Source organism: Cavia porcellus, unplaced genomic scaffold (assembly GCF_034190915.1).
Source record: "Cavia porcellus strain 051 isolate PalLab524CR breed Dunkin Hartley unplaced genomic scaffold, mCavPor4.1 scaffold_12, whole genome shotgun sequence".
Classification (NCBI taxonomy): domain Eukaryota; kingdom Metazoa; phylum Chordata; class Mammalia; order Rodentia; family Caviidae; genus Cavia; species Cavia porcellus.
In genome coordinates this window covers 74962885-74983560 of record NW_026947495.1, presented here as the reverse complement: position 1 = coordinate 74983560, position 20676 = coordinate 74962885, and the positions used below count along the sequence as shown (strand labels likewise).

The following is a 20676-nucleotide window of genomic DNA, read 5'->3' as shown; positions in this document are numbered from 1 at the left end:
TATCCTGAAACAACTGGACCCATTATAAACTGGGAAAATAAAATCTTTTGTTTTTCAGCTCTTGTGTTTGGCATTAACAAATCAAGCTGAAAGATTTTACCATTTTTAGGATGTCAAAATCAAACTTGTTCTAATTATCTGATAGGAAATGTTGGCATCTTCAGCTTGATTTTTATATTTTAGTACTATCATAGTATCTGAAGATACATTCTAAGATCCCCAGGAAGTAGGAATCCTGAAACTGAGGATATTACCAAGCTCTACATACAAGCATTGCCACCACAGTGTTTATCTAAAAATCAAGGTGACTGCTAAGTGACTAACAGACTGTGTACCCTGGAAAAAGGGAAGATTCACATCCCACATGGGACACAGTGGATAATGTAGGATTTCATCATGCTGCGTAGAGTGGTATGGGGTTTCAATTGTACACCTTGTGATTTCTGGAATTTTCCATTTAATAGTTTTGGATAATGATCCACTATGGGTATTGGAACTGTGGAAAGTAAAATTGTGGGTAAGGAAGGTCAACTACCTAGAATTAGGTATTCACCTAAATTTATTGCATTTCTTTCTAATCTGCAAAGGATTTTCATCTAGGCAATTGAGTGACCTGAAAGCACTTAGTACTCATGGATATTATAGTAAACCTAAGAGACAAAATATAAACAAGCAGAGCCACCTAAGAGAAATTGTAAAACAACTCACTACTGTGTACAAAATGAAGGCAACTGGTCCCATACAGGCGAAGGTGGTATGGAAGGCAACAGTGATGGGGCCGAGAGTTGGCTGTGGGAGAACGGGACCCACTGAACCCCGGTGACGACAGGCTGGAGCGTGGGTAGTGGGCTCCATGGCTGAAGGGCTTGGACTCTCAGGGCCAGAACAAGACCACAGCTTACTAGATGTGAGACCTAAAACCAGTGATTTCTACTTTCTCCTCTGCCATTTCCTTATTTGTAAAATGGGAATAATTACAGTAGTTACTTCATGTGGAATTGTTAGGAGAATTGAATATGATAATGCACCTGAGTCCTTCAGACCTGACTCTGAAACTTGAGCTTTAAACTTCAAAGCTCTAGCAGCATAGAGCTGTCACTGGTGGTGTTGTTTGCTGTTATCACGTTATACAGAGAGTGGGTCAGGAAGAAGCTAAAGGGACCGCCTGAGGTTGCAGAAGTCTAGGTGTAAATGATAAGAACCTTCATTAAGATAGGGACTTCAAACAGCAGGGATAAAAGAGAATCAGTGGGGCAAAGGATCAAATCCAAAAGTCATTACGGTACAGATGCAGAAGGCTGGATATCAGGGGCTGGAATGCAGAATGAAACGAAAAGGTAACAGGATTGTGAGCCCAGGCACCCAAAAGCTGGGTTACTGACAATAACTCAGGAGTTTCCGCTTTGGTATGGGACACATGACAACCTTATGTTTGCTTTCCTTTCCTTTCTTTTCTTTTCCTTTCCTTTCCTCTCTTTCTCTCTTTTTTTATACCGGGGATCAAATTCATAACCTTTTACTTGCCAGGCTGGTGCTTATAGCACTGAGCTAAATCCCTGGCCCAACAGGCTTATCTTTGAAAACATGATGTATTTTTTTTTTTTAAACAAACTTTCTTGCTTGCTTGCTTGCTTTTCCTTTATTGGAATCAGGGCCTCAGGCTTGCCAGGCAAGGTCCTGCACCGCTGAGCTACATCTCCAGCCCAAATATGATGTGTTTGTGTGTCCAGGATAAATCTAAGTGAAGCTCTCCTAAGTGAATCTTGTCAAAATATGCTCAGTAAGAAGCTGGAAGCAAAGTAGAGATTTGCGTTGTAACACATGCTATTGTGACATCAGAAAAGAGTAGATAAATTGTTCGTGTTGCTCCTTGAATCATATTCTTTTTTTTTTTTGACAGCGCATGAACTTTTATTGATTCAGAAAACTTGTTAGATTTTCAGTACCCAAGGTTTTTTTTTTTTAAATTTTATTTAAGGAGGAAAAAAAAAGCAGAGAAAGGGTACAAGTTATACAGATTTATAGAAAAAAAATAAACAGTAGGAAATCACTAGTTAATGGATTACATATTGTCATCTTAGAAATAATTGTTCAAGTCACAAAATTAAAGCTTGTAAAGTGGACATTCCAACAATGATACTGCAAACAGTTCTGTTCAATGATCCAATAAAACTCAGTGATATCATTTTCTATCTTATACACTTAAATATACATGCAGTTATATAGTTTAGAGCACTTTCTTTTCCTCTCTTTTGTACAATGAGTATTACACATTTTGGGTTTTATTGCTCCCACGGTTCTTATTACTTTTTTGGAAGAGAGTAAAACCAAATGTGACCTAACAGAACAGAGTCGGTCAAATCAAAAGGGTGGACATAATAGATAATGTAAAAACATAATATAAGGTGATCAACAATGGTTACCATAATGCCTCCCGCTATCTCTAATAGAATTGCCTATATCATTAGTTATAATAAAATTGAACAAAACAGTAAAGAACAAAACCAACAAAACCAAAACATTGGAGACATTGTAGGTCTTCAAAAGTAGATAAAAGTCAACGAGAATGGGCGTTATAATGAATCTCATTATCTTCACAGCTGTTGCCTAAACTTTCGAACCTGATACTATCCAGCAAAACAGAATAGGGGAACATCAGTCAAAAACAAGATGGTGAGAGTAATACAGGGCTTTAAATCGAGTTCTTGACATAGTCTGGGGTATGAGTGAAAATTTAGCTTGAGCTAAATTTAGCTCATCACTTAGAGTATGCTGACATTTTCTCATTTTGCTTTGATGTATTTCCTGATTTTTAAACTACCCTAGTCTTGAGTTCAATCCCCAGTTACCAAAAAATAAAAATAATAAATAAAACAAACTACTCTACTCCTCTTGTGCTATGCTACAGTGTTACAAAGTTTGGTAATCTTGTTGCTGAATAGCCAAGGAATTCTTTCCAGAGTCATCAGCCACTTTATCAGCGATAACAGTTTAATTAGTGCTTATAAACAATTCATCCAAGTGTCTCTAAAGTTGAGTATGCTTATTATCACGTAATTGTCTCAGCAGGGTTTAAACTGCTACTGATCAAATGTAGAACACAAAAAACCACACCCTTTCCTTTTCTTGAGGCCGATATTTCCCTGGGTTCAGAGTACACACTTTTATAGTTCTTTTGAGAAGTTGTACGTTCCTAGCAGTTGATGAGTGAAGCAGTCATATTTATATAAGATTCCATGATGACTTTTGATGTCATTAGTGTAACTTGCAAAAAAAAAAAGTAATTTCTGCAGGTAAGAGGCTCAGGCCAGGGTTATTAAACCTTAGTGCTACTGACGTTTGGGATCGGGTCATTCTTCACTGTGGGGCCATTCTCTGCTTTGTAGAAGTTTAGCCACTACCTATCAAATGCCCGTAAAGGCCCCATCACCAAGTTTTAAAAACTCAGAAAGGTTCTAGATCAAATGTCCCCTGGGGGCAAAGTCATCACTGGCTGAAATGCCTTGTGCTCATCCACTAATTATTCACAGTGCTAATTTTGAACATATTTGAAATGTCTAAAACAACATAACACAGAGTGTTCTACATGTGTGTTACACTGCCAAGGAATTTCGACGGTCTTCGCTTCTTAGATGAATGATGTAACAGGTTTAGGTTTATGTGCTTTTACAAAGTAGAGTGAAAGAAAAAGTCCACAGGAAAATAACACTCTTTTCTTCTCTTGCACAATGTCTCATTGTTTTAAAAGCTAAGCAAGCATTTCACATCCGTTCACCAGTTATTCCACAGAGCTAAGTAACTACTGTGGGCCTGGCACTGTTACTATGCGCTGAGTACCCATCAAGTCGAGCACCCAACAACCTGCTTCCTCCACTAGACCCACGTGCTGTGGTGCGGATAGTGCCCCTTGATCTAATCACCCGCCTCTGTCTGAACCCATGAGCCTCCTGGGGACATTTTTGATCCAAACCATAATACCAGCCAGGTACAGTCTTACTGGTTTCTTGGAACTGACTTTGGGTCTTCAGATGCTTGTTTCAAAGTTGTGTTCACTATTATGTACTTAGGTATCTGCTTCTGTTCAGTTTTAAATCAACAAACAAGAAAACCAAGAAGTGCCCACAATGAGAACCGTCTTTGTGTTATGTGCAGATGGAAACTGCGCCACATAAAATCTCAAGGAGCCTGTAATTTGGTAGGGAAGAGAGCCAGCTATGTCACAAAGGTCTGTGCGTGGGGAGAGGAGATGATTCACTTCATCACAGGAGTCAGAGGAGGTGACACAGGACTTCAATGGCTTTTGCCACCTGGACAAAGCCTGGATGGTGCCATCTTGATGTGCTACTCCTGGCAGGGACAGAAAGTCACCCAGCCTAGGAAGAGTCACCCTTTGTGAGGGTGTTTTATAAAGCATGCATTGCGTCTGTTTAAACGTTTAGCCCATGTGGATACAGTGGAAGGCACGTTTAGCTCTTCACTCAAATGTGTGAATGTTTTTCTACAATTCCCTTCTTTTATTTTCTTTGTGTTTTATAATCACATGACAATCTATGTTGTATGTTTTATTAACAAGTTCTTTAAGGATGTAACTTTTTTATGGCAGACATTTATGCTTATTTTGTTCATTATGGTATTCCTAGTACTTATTAGAAGTCCTGGTATATGGATTTAAAATAAATGCCTGCTGGATTAATCTAATTTTATAATTCTTCATGTTGGAGTTACTTGAAATTCAGTTAAGTTCACCATATCAATACCTCTTAATGGAGTTTTAAACCAAAGAGTGAAATACTCTTGAAAATAACTTTGTTTTCATTATTCCATATTTTCCAAAGGAAGTAAGTTGTGTCATTTTCTGCTTGATTGGTAAATTCAAGTGATGAATGATTTTGTGACTGGTGCAGTACAAATTTTTAAGCCAATTGACTGAGACTCACCTTAGAAGTCTCAAGACCTGCACATTGCTTTGAATATATGTCTTTAGTATCTACACATATTCAATTAGAAAATGATACTTTCAGTTGGGCAAAATATATTAAGACACTGGGAGCCTACAGGTAAAAATACTTGGTATACTTTTTTCTTTCCTCCTTTCCTCTCTCTGTCTCTTCTTTCTTTTTCTTTTCCCTCTCTCCTGCTACCCCTTCTTCCTTCCCTTCCTTTACCATATTGTAGTGGAATAGTGATTTAAGCAGCAGAAATTTATTCTTACTGTAAAGTGGGTTGATTAAACCACATTGGCTTCACTGTCTGTATTGCTCGCTATGGACAGACGCAGACGGTTATTTGGTGTTGAAAGGTGTTGATGCTGCTTTAATCAGCTGCTCCCAGGAGGCGTCCTGTGGTCTCTGGAATTCCTCTTTCCCATGGGTCACGGTGCAGACACGTGTGTTCACGGAGGGTGGGAGGGGACGAGTGGGAAAGGGACACTGTTTCAGATACCCTGACGGGGCCACTGTTGTAACTGCTCGGCTTGAACAGGGAAGGGCTTTTTCTTCCAAGACCATTAAAACACTAATACTTTGCTCATGTATAAAAGCTAAATTTTCTCTTCCATAAATTTGTTCATAAATAAAACTAAACTTCATAAAAAATAATTTGACCCACCCCTTTCCTGTACTGGGGACTGAACCCAGGACAATGCTCTGCCTGCCTTTCTCTCTCCCCCTCCTTCCTTTCTCTATCACTCCCACCCCATCCTCAGGTCCTGCGGAGGAAAGACAGCTTTGCTTTCTACTTGATTTCCGAGAAAAAGTTGAATTTCAAAGCAAAAGGTTGCTTTGACTTATTTTTCTCAAGGTAAGTAAACTTGTGGAATGTTTTACATCTTAATTAGAGTCAAATAGTTCCTGCTGTCTCCACAAAGATGTGCTTTCAACTGATATTTTATTCAGTTTATTTTTATTATTTTTTCTACATCCACCTTTCTTGCTTCTCCAGCGGCTTGATGCTATCAGCTTGTGCCCATGTTAGCACTTTGATTCCTTTTCAATTCCAATACAAAGCACCTCAACAAACAGTAGGGTGACACGGATGATCCTCGGGGTGAAAATGGAGCTTCTGCCAGCTAACGGGGAGGCAGGTTCAGATGACCTTGTGCTGTAATCAGGGCTTGCAAGAGAACAGATTTAACTCAGGACATGTTACTTACGGGATTATTTATTGTATTCACCCAAAAATGCAGTGCAGAGAAGTGTAAGAGATCTGTCCACTTACTAGAGACCCTGAGAATTCAGCCGAGGGCTTGGATCCCATGGCAATGTCCTACATGAGTCCAGCTGAAGACCTAGAGCCCATCACAATGTCTCCCACCAGTCCAGCTGGAGGTCTAGAGCTCATGACAGTGTCTCATGTAAGTCCATATTGAGAAGCTAGACAGTCTGCGCCTCTAGGATGAAGGATCTATGCCAGCAGGCTGAGGGATCTGCACTGAAGTCAGAAAGTAACACTCAAGGCAAAGACCAGAGCTCCCCGGAAGAGAGCAGCCACTGACCCAGGTGACCTTGAGGATTCGGTCTCCTCCAAGAGGAACAGAGTGGCCAAATTCATATCAAGAAAACCAGCAGCGCCCAGCTTCTTCAGGAAAATCAACAGCAAGCTGTCATCCCCTCCAGTTCTCCTGTCATACCATTTCCACAACAATCCTCAGGTGGGTCTACCATGCTCAGAACAATGCTGACTCTATTGAGCTGGGCAGGCCCGCTCAGGCAGACCACCAATTAATTTACCACATGTTTTGAAGTTCTCCAGATTTCTGCTGGAGATGTACTCTGTGCCTCCACTTTCTAAATTCCTGTGTAGACTGATGCAGTGGTTCCTGTGGACCTGCACACCTGTATCACCCTCTGTGCCTCTATCCCAAGCATCAAAGTCAGATAAGCAAGTGTTCACCAAATGGACGTTGGGCACCCCTCCCTGGGGAAGTCACATCTTCTTCCATTCAGTCATTAGGGTTCCTTTCTGGGTTTCAGAATGCTTTTCCGGGAATCCTCAAGCCCAACAGTGAACCCTTTCCATGAAGACCAGAGGCCCTAGGCTGGAGTTCTGAGAGCCCATGAAAGCCAACAGGGCCAGCTCCACGATCCAGGGACTGCTCCCTTTGTTCACATAAGTGTGTCTGCAATACACACACACACACACACACACACACACACATAAAGGACAAAATAAAAGCTAATCACCATCCCACTCTCCCACATTAAATTCTACTAATTCTTTTAACATCTTGTGCATCTTTTCAGTGTTTTATTTTATGTGCATTAGTTTTTGTGTTTCTATTTTCATTTAAACTTCACACATACCTACTTTTTCAGGGGGAAAATGCAAAACAGAACAAAAAATATTCACTGAGAGTGCCACTACTCAAAACCAACCAATTTTACCAATTTTTAGCAATACTAAATAAAATTCCCATAGGAAATTTACTTAGAAGCATTCAGATTGTCAACAAAATAGCAGTAGCTTTTATTTTTTTCAATTACAGAGTGGAACTCAGTTAACAAAACTAATTATTTTGGATAATCCACATCAGAGACAACTGATGCAAAAACTACACTATATGTAACTAAGTTGTAAGCCTGTGTACACCGACAGGGCTTGCTTTGAATTTCCACGCCAATTTACAACCCCTGTACTGAGCTAGGCCAGGTTAGTGGCTCCTGAAGATACAGTTGTTAGGACTATTGAAAGACTCAGCTGCTATTGTGTTAAATAAGGATATTGTAACACTTCAAAAAGAAATCTTACACAGTCTGACATTATAATTTTTTTTCTTTAAAAGCAGCAAGTTATAGCAGAGGCATTAAATAATTTATAGATAGAGAAAAAAATGCATGAGAACAAATACATACATTACCGGCTTCTTCATCTGCACCTTGTTCTTTCCTCTTGCATTTTGGAGCTTCAGCAGCTCCCTTTTGCTGTGTCAGGCTTTCCTGTAACTTGGTGTGCAGCAATAATCCTTTTCGTGTTTTCAGAGTTCCTCTGCCCCTTCCAGTAAGTTTCTCCAACAAAGAATGGGTGTGATGGCCTTCGGTGGTATCTGGCCTTCTGAAGGCCACCTTCTGGCATGTTCAGCAGCTTCTCCTCAGGGAGGCAGCGTCCCCGGTGCCTGTGTACCTGTCCCTGGCCCCACAGCTGTCTCCTAGAGCTCAATATGCTGTGACAGCCACTTCTGCTTTCCTTTCCCACCTTTATTCTAGGTTTAGGCAGAAGTTTTTGTTTTTAATTTTGTTGAAATGCCATTGCCTTGTGTTTCTGAATTTTGCATCGAAAGTAGAGGCTTTTTCACTACCATTTTTGTTGAAGATAAAATTCTTGTAGTAGTAAGTTATCTTTTAAAGTATATGATTTAATTGCTTTGGATTATATTATACAACAATTGCCACATTTTAATGTTAGAGGATTTTCATCACTTAAACACAAAATCCCGGGCCTATCTGCTGTCACATCTTGTTCCCAGCCAAGTCCTTCAGACTGAGGCAACCACTTACCTATTTTACCTATCTGTGGGTTTACATGTTCTGGAAATTTCACAAAAGGCTTCTACACGATATGTGGAATTTGGACACTGACTTCTCTCACTTAGCAGTGTTTTCAAGACTCGTCCATGTTGTAGCAGTATTCACCTGAATGCAGCACATACCATATTGCATGTACCTGATCCTAAGTTGATGGACAGTTGATTGCTTCCCTTGTTTAGCTATTATGAATCAGGCCGCTGTTAGGATTCACATACATGTGTTTTGGGTGGATATTTGTTACAGGCGAACCTCTGAAAGAGGATTTCTTTAGAGCCCAAGAAGATGTTAAAATGCCATGGTTCTGGATGGAGACAGAAGGGACCACTCAGCCCTGACCTCTTATGCCAGGCCAGCAGCTCGTGGGCTGTGGTCACATTAGGTGGAGTGTTCTTTTCCCCTTGACCTCCATCAGGCCTCACAAATCATCCTGGACTCTTTCTTCATGGACTTACCCTTTTGATGTCTTCTGGACCTACACATGGTCCTTATGGAAGTCTGTGGCTTTAACACAGATGACACGAGGCACAGAAATCTAGGGGACAAATGGCAAGGGGAAATTAAAGGGCAAAGATGGGGATCCACTGGTATCACTGGCTATCTGGAGTGCAGAGTGTTGTACCCGGGCCCAAAGAGCAACACTGACCTTATATGAGACTCATCCGTGGCAGGTGAACTGTAAGTATCTATGCAGAAGAGGCATTAGAAAATATACTGCCAAGAGCATAGAAGCCAACGGGCAGTGTCAACCCTGAAGGTTTAGCTGTGTGCTCAGAGGACAATTTCCTGCACATTGTCACCAAACATAGCCGGGAGGAACACACCAAGGTCACATTTCCACAGAGAAGGCCGTGCCATTCCTGACAATATTTTAATCAGCATTCTTTCTGCGCTCAAAGACTCGTCCCTTGCACAGTTCCACTCGGATGACGCCTCTGTGTTCTCTGTGCCGGAGGACCCTCGAGGAGGCGGGGCCTGGGTCGGGCTGTGTGTGTGTGTGTGTGTGTGTGTGTGTAGAGACTTGACAGGATTATGGGAAAAGTCTCATTTCCTCCAAGTCTGGCCCCTCTTGCAACTCACTGTTTGCTTTTCCTTCTTCCATATTTACTAAAACACAAGCCTTCTTCTGCCTCATTTTCTTCAGGTTATACACAACAAGCCAACAGGCTGGTGGGAATCAAAAAATTTTTCTCACCCACGCGAACATTGGGCAGGCAGACTTCCTCAGTCTCAGACAACAGGGAGAGTGGGTCCTGGTGCAGAGGCTGCCAGACTCATGCGGTCTTAAACCTTTTCACAGGCCCGAGCCCCAGAACAATCTTCCCTTTGATTAACTTAAAGATGACTGATACTGCACTTTAAATCAGATCTGTAAAATCATTTTCCCGAGCCCTTAGGGTTTTCCATTTTTTTCTTTTGCACTTGAGACTGAAATCACACTATACCACAGAACTACAGCCATAGTCCCTTTCGTTTTTCTGTTTTGATATAGGCCCCTGCTGAATTGCTTAGGCTAGTCTTGAACTTGACATACTTTTGTCTCAGCCTCCAAGTAGCTAGATTTAGGTTAACTTTTGATTGAATACCCAGGGACTTTAGTTTTACTAGCAAAAGTAACATTCAAAATCCATGAATATTAACACAACACAACTGGATGACACAAATGCTCATGAATTGATTACTAGGTAATCAAAGAACAGTGTACTTATGTAATAGAATACTACTTAGCAATGAAAACAACAGATCGGATACATACAGTATGGGTGAACCCCAAGTACATTATACTAAATGAAAAGCAACATTCAAAATGTTGTGAAATTCTAATTATATTGTATTCTGCCAAAGGAAAACTGATAGGGGAAACAAATAGGTGGTTGCTATGGGCCAGTGATGGTGAGAGGTCATTGACCACAAGGATATATAAGTTTTGGAGTTTTGGGACCATTCTGTACTTAGATCATGCTGGTGGTTATGTGCCTGAATGTACAAAGATCATGAATTGTACTTACATGAATGATAGTTCAGTGAGCCTAACCCATAATAAGATGGAAAGGCTGTGATAAAGCTATCTCAGGAGATGCCCCACGCCAGTTCTGAGGTGTAATAAATGATTTGGGAAACTAAATAGATAACAAAAATAAATAGAAACAAATAGCTTGTATTATTTTGAGAAAAAGCTTTTGTACACTGTAATCATTGAGTTACTCAACATTATCCCTTGATGAGGTAGTTGTGTATAAGGGAATATTTCACAAAGCAAATCTCAGTCAAGCAGCTACCATCGATGTGGTAAGCATATTTATTGATTCCCTGTCTGGGATCTCCCAGATTTTGTCTTTCAATAAAAAATAGATATTCCCTATTCAAATAAAAGGAAGTAAAAGTAATATTCAGGATCCTTAATTCTTTTCCTAGAATGAATAAATACCCTAATACTTGACAAGGACTATGATTGGCTACTGTATTAAATATTTACTGTATGCTATCTACTCTTCTAAATTATGAGGGAACAATTTTTTGTCTGTGCTCGAGTTTCTAGATGTCGTGGAAGAAGTGGCACCACCATCGTTAAGTATACATGTATTGGTATGCATTAAACATAAATTTATCATACACCATATAAAACTGTGAAGTTGCGGTTCAGAGTTTGTGCTCTCAAAAACCCCTGCAATTTCTCTGCAAGTAGCCACCATAATTTTTTTTTTTTTTTTGGAGGGACGTTTGCAAGTAACCAATCCAAGAGCGTTACTCTGTTCTCTTTGCTGCTGATTGGCTGCTGCCCTGTCACTCATCTCTGGCACGTGCACCAGCTTTCATGCATCATAACAGAATACTGGACCAGGTTTGCTATCTTGAGTGTCTTCAGTTTTGTTCTTCTTAAATCTCTAAACTCCTGCCAAAACACCCTGCACCTTCTAAGACTTTATTAATATAGTACTTTATTAGCTTAAATGACATAACTGTGGGAGACATAGCATGTAGGCATTTTTCTGTCTGTATCAGAAATTTGCAGTTTTTCAAAATTCGCAGGTGCTGTAGGGACTTAACTCCCGCAAATGCGGGAATCCACTGTAACTCATCAACCCTACCCCTAGGCCTTTCGCCCAACAGAAATGGAAGCAAATGCTCAGACAAAAAGTGAGCAGAAGCCAGATTAGGTTTTGTTTAGAATAATAAAGATAAAGCCTTCTCCCGGAACAAAGGTCAAGCAGGTTTGTGTACACTCATCACACAAGAGTTGGGCCCACTTAGCTTAGGATTCCTTTCCTCCAGCACAGCCGACTGCACGGGCAGCTGATGCCTGGCCTTCTTTGTGTCACCTGATGGAAATAGGGCTAGGGAAGGGACAAACGGTGATGTCCCGGCCACTGTTACTGCTGTGATAAACTGTCCTTCGCTCTGACTCTGGAGTCTCCTGTCTTTTTCAGGATCCACAATTGACCTGCAAGCAGGATAACATCTCAGATTTTAAAACACAACATACCACACCACCATGATTAATACTTACAGTAATTCTACAAGGAAGTTTTTTTTTTTTTTTTAAGATAAGGAAATTGAGATTCAGAGAAATAAAGAAATTTAGCAAAGCCACATGACTTTAAGTGCCAGAAGTTGGTGATAGCTAAGAGCTTTGCCTTCAGAGATGGACTGTAAGGTTTTAAACTTGACTCAGAATAGCTGTTGCAAGCAGGCTGTTAGGAATGTTAAGGATCGTTTCAGTTGACCTGCTCTGCAATCCCTAGTGTAAAGACTAACAAGGAAGTAGGATTTGATAATTTACCTAAGCTAAGTGCTCTGTTTTAAAGAATGATTATAGTTCAGGATCCTTTGTAAGGATCCTTATATAGAAAATAAGACTGGGACATACTTGGTATTTTATATTCCTTGTAGCGATGAAGTTTTCTGGTTAAATGTTTAGCTTTTAACTATGCTACCTGTTCTATATGTCTGTAGAGCCCCACGGTAGACTTGGAACCCTCTGACAAGCCAGAAGTGAAGTCTATAAGCTGAGGTTGCTGTGATGGTTCTGCTACCCTGACATCCCAGATAAAGGACAGTGGTACCAAAAAGGATCAATTTCCTCACAGAGATGGGATATGCAAGATGATAAAGCTGCTTCTGAGTGGCCATTGGACACCTGGACTTTTCTAAGCTCTATTGGCCCATATAAAGTAAGAATAAACCTGAAGTCCTCTAATGCAACAAGAATTATAAAATTTGCATGAGGCACAATTAGATCAGAAGCTTGTTTTTAAAAAACCAAAAAACAAAAACAAGAATTTCATTTATTACACATGAAGATTTAGTGATCTAAATGTGTGTCTGTTTCCAGAACAGCATATTCTTAAGTTTCCGGCTTTCAGCCTGCTTGCAACAGCATGAAAAGAGACAGCTTACCACTATAATGTGTGTGTCCTTAGTGTCAATTTTGACAGTCCTTTCCCAGAAATAACTTTTCTGAAAGTCTGAAATAAAGTTCTGTTATTTTACTTGTCTGAGTACATTTCTAGCAGTATAGTTGTAGTCAGGGTTTCCAAGGGAACTGACACATAATTTATAGGATTATTTTATAAAATTTTATGTGTGAAATACAGAGAAGTGCAAGTCCATGTACTAGGACCCAAAGAATCCAGCTGAGGGCCTGGTCCTCCAAGAGTCCAGCGGGAGGCCTAGATCCCATGGTGATGTCTCATGAAAGTCCATATCAAGGATCTGCATTGGGAAGGCCCAAAGGTCAGTGGTGGCAGCTAGTAAGTCTGAGTCAGTAGGGTGAAGGACCTGTGCCCACAGACTAAAGGGGCTGCACTGGAGCCAGCAAGTGACACTCGAGGTAAGGATCAGAGCTCCCCCAAAGAGAACCGCGGCCATCCTCAGTGACAGCGAGGACCCAAGCTCCTCTGATGGTAACAGCAAGTTTTTATCAGGAAAGCCAGTGCGATAAGCTTCTTTATATGAATCAAGGGCACCATCTTTTCCTTTAGTTCTGCTTTTATGTTGTTGGCAGCAATCCTCAGGTGGGCCTTCCACACCCAGTACCACGTTGACTCAGTTTAGCTGTGTGTTCCAGGCTGACCCTTAGCTAATCCACCATTGTCAAGCAAAGAATTTTTTCAGTCTGTTTTTAATTTTGGAAGAACTCTCTTCTTCCCTCAAAACATTTGAAAACATGTCAAAGTGGAACTTAGTCCACTTTGTTTTCTAGAAAATTATAATCCAGAAAGTTAGAAACTAATTATTTAGTACTTGTTTTTTAGCAACAAGAGCAAAACAAAAGCAGTACAAAGGGTCCACATTTTGTAACCATTGCAAATAATGATCATGGCTTTCCTTTTGAGACATAAACTTCATTTTTCTTTTTGTTTTTTAAAGGTTGATGAAATAATTTATGTTTTATTTTAAAGATAATAAAACCAAAGAAAATAAGACAGAATAAAGCCAATTGAAACAAAACAATGAAATTGATACAGGACTTCAAAACAAGGTAACAGGAAATCAACAATGGCTACCATAATATATCTAATTTTTATTTTCTTTAAGAATATTAAGAATATAAACTATTTTCAAATGAGAAAATATGAATTTTTAAAAAATCTGTGTTTTGTTATTCTGTCAGCATGCTTTTTAATTTTTGAGAGACAAACAGAATGATTTTACTTATTTTTCTAATCAGACTCCAGATGTCAGAATATTTAACAATAATCTTTTATTCAATTAAATATAGTTATTGAGTAGCTACTATATGCTAAACCTCAAGTTAGACTTCTTAGATGCCATTGCACTTTTATTCCCTGTCAAATAGAAAGCAACTTCAAAATCAACAATTATATTAAAAAATTGCAGTGTGAATGAATAAAATATGGAATGATGAACCAAAAATCCAGACATCCTAATAAAACAATATATCTTAATTTTTAGAAGCAAACTGGCTGGTTCCTTTACCTAAACTTTGACTTGTTCAATAAAATGTCATTCTAAATTTCTGATTATGTTTTTAAAAAATTAATTAAGTAAAGTTTTTAGACATGTTCTCACTGTGTAGTTCAAGTTGGCCTTGAATTTACCATGTAGTCCAGACTGGCCTTGAACTATGGAAATCCTCCTGTCTCAGCTTCCTTAGTAGTGGCAATTACAGGCATGCATGATCACACCTGGCTAAATTTCCAATTATTTTAGTATATTTATTATACTGGAAACAAACAGAAGTGGAAATTCAAGAATGACATAATTCATTATAAGTAGAGGAAAATGTGTCACCTTTATTACTAGAGCGTCTGCACAAATAGAAAAATATGTGAATATATATTCTTATGTTTATGTTAATATATACTTATATATTTGATATTAAACAGTGAGTCATTTAAAAGGTTATTGAAAATTAATGAACTGTAAGTTAAAACTAAAATGATATAAAATGCTGGATATGTAAAAACATGAGAAAATTATAACAGAATCTAGAAATACAGAATATGAAGTGAACCTATCTAGCACAAAATGAGAGCTCCAGATACACAATGTACACAGCCTTTTTGGGCACATGGCTGTATCTGCTTCCTAATACCTTATTAAGTATCAATTTTATTAAGTTATAATCTCAGCCAAAATACCCATCACCCCCTTTTATCAGACTCTGCTGAGAGCAGGAAACCTATCTCAGATCCTGATTTCAAGAAGTCAACAAGATCCCACAGTGTATTTATTAAAAGTATAAAAAGAAATTAAAACATTTTACTGCATATAAAAGCTGAAATAATTACTGTCAGCAGACATCCAGTACAAGAAATGCCAAGAGCAGCGAGTCGTGTAGAAGGAAAGCATTACCAGAGGGACATGGGGCGCATCTCTATGGAAAGAAGAGCACAAGGAACTGTAACTACCTGGACAAAATACATGGGTCAGGCTTGTTTTTGAACAAGGTGACAGGATCCCAGATCTTAAGTGTTTAAACTTTGTCAGCAGAATAGCAGTAGAGGTTAAGAATGAGCCAGCACAGTGATAATTTAAATGTGTTGATGTCAGAAATGCTAAAATCTGTCGCAATGTGTAACTTTAATTATCTGTCACTGACATGTGTTATATAGGCATTGGAGAAACTAGTCTAAAGAGAAACCTTGGGCCACAATAATATGAAGGAATCCTTACAGGCTACTGAATTCATTACAGTGAAGATTATACTAGAAAACAAAAGTCAACTTCATTTTAATGTCCTGAGAAATATAACTTCCTAAAAATGAAGACACTTTCATTCTTGACTTACGTAGTTACAGCAGCATAGTATTATTGGAGTTCTGCTGCTCTGTCCTGCAGTTACAGGATTTAAAATGACAGGAAATTTGATTTTAGGAATATCAAAAACTAAAGAACTGAGATAGAAAAATGCCTTCTATTTCAGAAAAGGAGCAGCAACCCAAATAATTAATTAATAGGCAGTAAAGGTTTTGTGGCATCAGACAAGCAACAACACACTTATTTTTCTTTTGGTACCAGGAATCGAACTCATGACCTTGTCCTTGCCAGGCAGGCACTTGTGCTGCTGAGCTAACTCCTCGGCCTGTGATGGCACATTTATCAACCTAAACTTTTTGGTTTCTTCTTTACTTGCGAAGCACCCACTGTGACTTGAGGACACGGCAGATGTTAACTGTGGCTCTTCATCCTGCAACACCTGACAACTCCTCCTGCAAAGGGAAACCTGTCTCCTGCCGCCACACCAGACTCGCTCACCGCTGCTCTTTTCCTAAAAGTCTTTTCTGCCTGCTGAAATTTCACATTTCCTTGTTAAGAAAATCAACCCAGAGCTTGTAAATAAAGCCTACAGAGAACATCACGCCCTCCTCGCCATCATACAGAGCAATGGTTAAGGCACTGACATGCTCTTGTGTTTGAGACCAGATGTTCACTGTTTTGCCCATATTTCTTCAAGAAGCCACATTTTAATTTATAAGTTGCTGCTGGTGAAGTCACAAATATTTCTACCTAGGGGCTGGGGATTTAGCTCAGCGGCATAAGCACCTTCCTTGCAAGCAGGCGGTCGTGAGTTTGATCCCTGGTACTGGTAAAAAGTTAAAAAAAAAAAAAAGAGCAAACAAATATTCCTATCTGGTATAAAAGGCAACATCAATCTGCAGTGGTTATGGTTCTATTTTCTTTGCAAAGACATTTACCAGTTTGGTGTCTAGCCCGAGAAGCTCATTCTAAAATATTCCTACTTCATAGTACTTACACATCCCCAGTTCTTCAAGATGCTTTTCATGACACTTTTATCATTTTCCCTGTCGTCTCGCTCGCTAATGGGTTGAATGAACTGTTTGACACGTGTTGCCTTTGTGTGTGCATCATGATTTAACTTTTAGAAAATGTTACGTCTCCTCTGGAAACTTCCCGTGGTTATTTACAGTGGACAACAGAATCTGAGCCCAGCCCACCCCACCACCTTTCGTTCGTCCCTACATCAAGGTAACATTGACATGACCACTCTCCAGAAACCTTCATGTCGTCTGGGTGCCTCTAAACCTACCTAGTGCGATGCTTGCTTCACAGTATCGCAAACTAGGTGCTTGCTTTAAAGTACTTGCTTTAAAGCAAGAGGACTCAAAGGGCTCAGATTTAGGATCAAGGTTAAGACTGCTTAAGCCTCTGGGGCTGCGGGATAGTATTGTTATTTCTGGTACACAGAGAGTCAAACTGACTTCCTTTGGGGGCTGGCCAGAGGACTTTTTATACGTATCTTGGTGTCTGTGGCAAGATGTAAGCAATTTCCAATAACAATAGCTAAAAGATCATTTTGAAGACTCCTGGTTAATAAAATGCTGGACATCGATCCTCTATACCTGGGCAGCCTGCATCTATTGTCTAGTGAACAGTACCATGATGTCATTTACTCACCCTGGGAGTCCTAGAGGGAAATTTGGTTCCTACCTAGTTTTATCTTTATGGCGATGGATAACACATGTCTCCAACTAGGCCAAGAAAGGGGCTAGGTTTTGATTCTTTGTGAGTAGTAGCACCTGAAATAGTGACCGTGGCCCTTTCATCTGCAGTCATGGGCCCTGAGACTGCAGACTGGGTGCTAACCCTTCAGTCCATGCGGAGGCCGTGCTTCCTGAGAGCCGGGTCTGCAGCTCTGGTTTCTATTCTGTGAGCTGTCCTCTGACTTCCAATTAATTCCTTTTTTTTCTTTTTGGCTTTTGCTAGACAGAGAACTCTAATGTTCTTATTCAAACCAAGCTGATACATTTGATGATTATACATGTCTTGCTTTTGGTTGGTTTTTCAAACAAAACAAAGTAATAGTAATAGCCGTTAAATAACATTTACTGAATGCAATGCTCTTGAGTTACCTGGACTTAATCCATTTAATCCTATATGAGGATTTGAAGAAATTGAGGGTCAGAAAGGTAAGTAACTTGACCCAGCTCACACACTAGTAAGTCAAGGTGCTGTGGTTCAAATCAAGACAGTTTGGTGAAAAATCCCGTGGTCTTCATTAAATTTCTCCTTGGTACTAAAGACACCCTGTTAAGATACTGAATTTCCTTTATCCTAAATGCATTTTTTTTCTAAGGCAACCCAGCAGTTGATTGAAGTTTTATGTTTGTTAAAACTTTGGCACGAAGAAGGACATTTTGTGTTTTCTGGGTCCTAAGTGACCCACCCATGAGCTGAGGGAGAGATTTCAGTCTTCTACCATGCTGATCCCTTTTGGAATCCTCAGTGATTGACTTTCGTAGATTTTCCTATGCTAGCTTTGTGTGAAAGATCTGCAAGAGCATCAGAAGCAAATTTAGGCTCTCTCGTTTGTGTCTTGGGAAGTCAATATAATGGGTAGCTGTAAATATAGCCCAAGCACTGATATTTAGTTTTCTGTTCTTTCCTCAAATCTGGAGTCTCTGCTTCCTTTGAATCACTGTTCTGCCCTTCTTGGTTGGTTTTTCTAGGAATCCCGTCTAGCTGAGTATAGAGCCAGCTGGAGAAGGGGTGGCCAACATAGCCATTCGATTTAGCATCTCCTCTACTGACCTGTTAATCTGACCCCATTTGGGTGAGGCTGTCTGAGCACCAGAACAGCTAGGGAACTCTTGACATATGTGTAAACTCCCACACCTACTCCAGGGCTTTAAGGAGTGGGGTTCAGGTATCGGATTCTGATGTCATATTTAGGATTCACTGGTGCAAAGAAGTGAATTCTGAGGACATTTGAGTTCTCTGATCCTTGCCTTAATCAAGACACTCCTGGGCATTGATTGCCCAATCTGTAATGTGGGAAAACAAGGCCAGCTGTGTCCACGTGCTTAGTTGTTGTGAGGATTATGCTGTGAAAAGCATTTTGTCAGGCTGTGTATTGCGATCTATGCTTGTAATCCCAGAACTCTGGGAAGTTGAGGCAGGAGACTTGAAAGCTCAGAACTGGCCTGGGCAAGTTAGTGACTTTGTGAGACCCCATCACAAAATGAAAACGAAAAGGGCTGGGGACGTGGGATGGTATGAAGGCCCTGTATTTCATTTCTAGCACTGTGAACCAAACCAAACCAAACCAAACCAAACCAAACCAAACCACTCCATCTTGTTAAAATTGTTAGGCTTTTTGGCATGGTGGGGTAGGAGGAGAGAGATATAGATAGATAGAGAGAGAGAGAAAGAGAGAGAGAGAGAGAGAGAGAGAGAGAGAGAGAGAGAGAGAGAGAAAGTCCTTTACTAGGGCCATGGACAGACTGCAGGAGAATGCAAGTACCCTCTGACCAGAACAAAGAAGTGGCTGATCGTTTCTGGGGTCTCTCAGCCACGTTGGACCAGCGCCATGATGACTCTGCAAATGTCATATGGGCAGAAACTTATCAAAAATGCTTTGTGATTTTCAATAAAATTCTAATTTCTAATCAGTGTTTTTAATTCTGTCAAGGAAGTGGAAGTTGCAATGTACAAGTGTTACAAAGACAGAATCCTCCCAGATACCGATTGCTTGGGACCTCTTTGGACAGACTCTGGTGGATCTGAATCTGAACTTAATTATAGAAGTCCATCTTGAAAACAGAACAGAATTCTCTGTGTCTCCCCTACCACAATTTTAGGCTTGTACAGTGAAGCCCAGCATTGTTTTAAAAAGCAGATCTTTTATTCTATAATTAAAATAAATGATTTGAAACATATTTTATGAGATTAGCAAGTTTACTTACCGACCCAATAGTCACGCTGTCTAAAACTTTCCTTCCTCTGTGGTCCGCACTGGAGAGTAGCTTTGGAAAAGGCTGAGTCATGTGCAGGAAACTGGTGTTCACCTCCTAGCAGCTAGGAGGCTGGGAAGGGATTTTTTCAAGTGGGTTGGAAAGTACGGATTAGAAACCCTAGAGGAATTATGCACACTTCCAAATCTCAAGCAGAGCCTGGTCTGACACTTTATTTGTATATGGGCAGCACTTCCTTCTTTCTTACAACAGATAAGCCAGCATTTTTTTAGGGGAAGTTAAACTAGCCTTGCTTGAGATTTTGCTTGAAGAACAAGCCTATGTTAAGTGTCTCATTTTATAGCTGGCTCTAATGGAGAAAGGAGAAAGAGGCAGAGAGAGAGAGAGAGAGAGAGAGAGAGAGAGAGAGAGAGAGAGAGAGAGAGAGAGACAGAGACAGAGAGAAAGAGAGGATGGGGGAGTGTAATTTGTAACAATCTATAAGTTGTGAACTTGATGTTTTCCAGTTGGTTGATTTAACTGAGTTTTATACAAATTATGATCCTGAGTCCCCAGAAAAGTGTAACATTCTCCAGGAAGTTATTCTTTTCAAGCTATCCACACTTCCCTGGGGGGAGGGGGAATGCCTGCATAAAAAAGTTGGCCCCTAGTTCTGCAGTTTACCTATTAGAAATCATGTATGTTAGATTTAAGGTCATAGATATTTTGGGATTCTAAATAGCAGACAGTCTTGACGGTTTTGGTCAACACTTGCAAAACAGCAGAATTGCAGGACGTGGAGCTCTGGCTAGTCCAGGCACAGAGGTGATATGGCCCTGCATGCTTCAGCCTCCCGCAGGCGTAGAACTTGCTATCTGCCACACCAGTGACATGCTCCAGATATCAGCATCAGTCCAACTGCAGACTCAGAGCGTCACAAACAAACTCACCTGAAACTGAAAATAACTCAGTTATGACTGGCTGGAGTTTAGCAGCAA

General features: G+C 40.1%; 1 long non-coding RNA gene across 1 annotated transcript; it reads right to left on the bottom strand.

Moving 5' to 3' along the window:
* Positions 1–5869: 5869 nt before the first annotated feature.
* LOC106025386 (uncharacterized) lies at positions 5870–19927 on the bottom strand. Its single transcript, XR_001198988.3, has 4 exons — positions 19691–19927; positions 8975–9054; positions 6217–6429; positions 5870–6111 (listed from the first exon to the last, which is right to left on the bottom strand). It is a non-coding gene; the product is annotated as an uncharacterized LOC106025386 (long non-coding RNA).
* Positions 19928–20676: the final 749 nt, after the last annotated feature.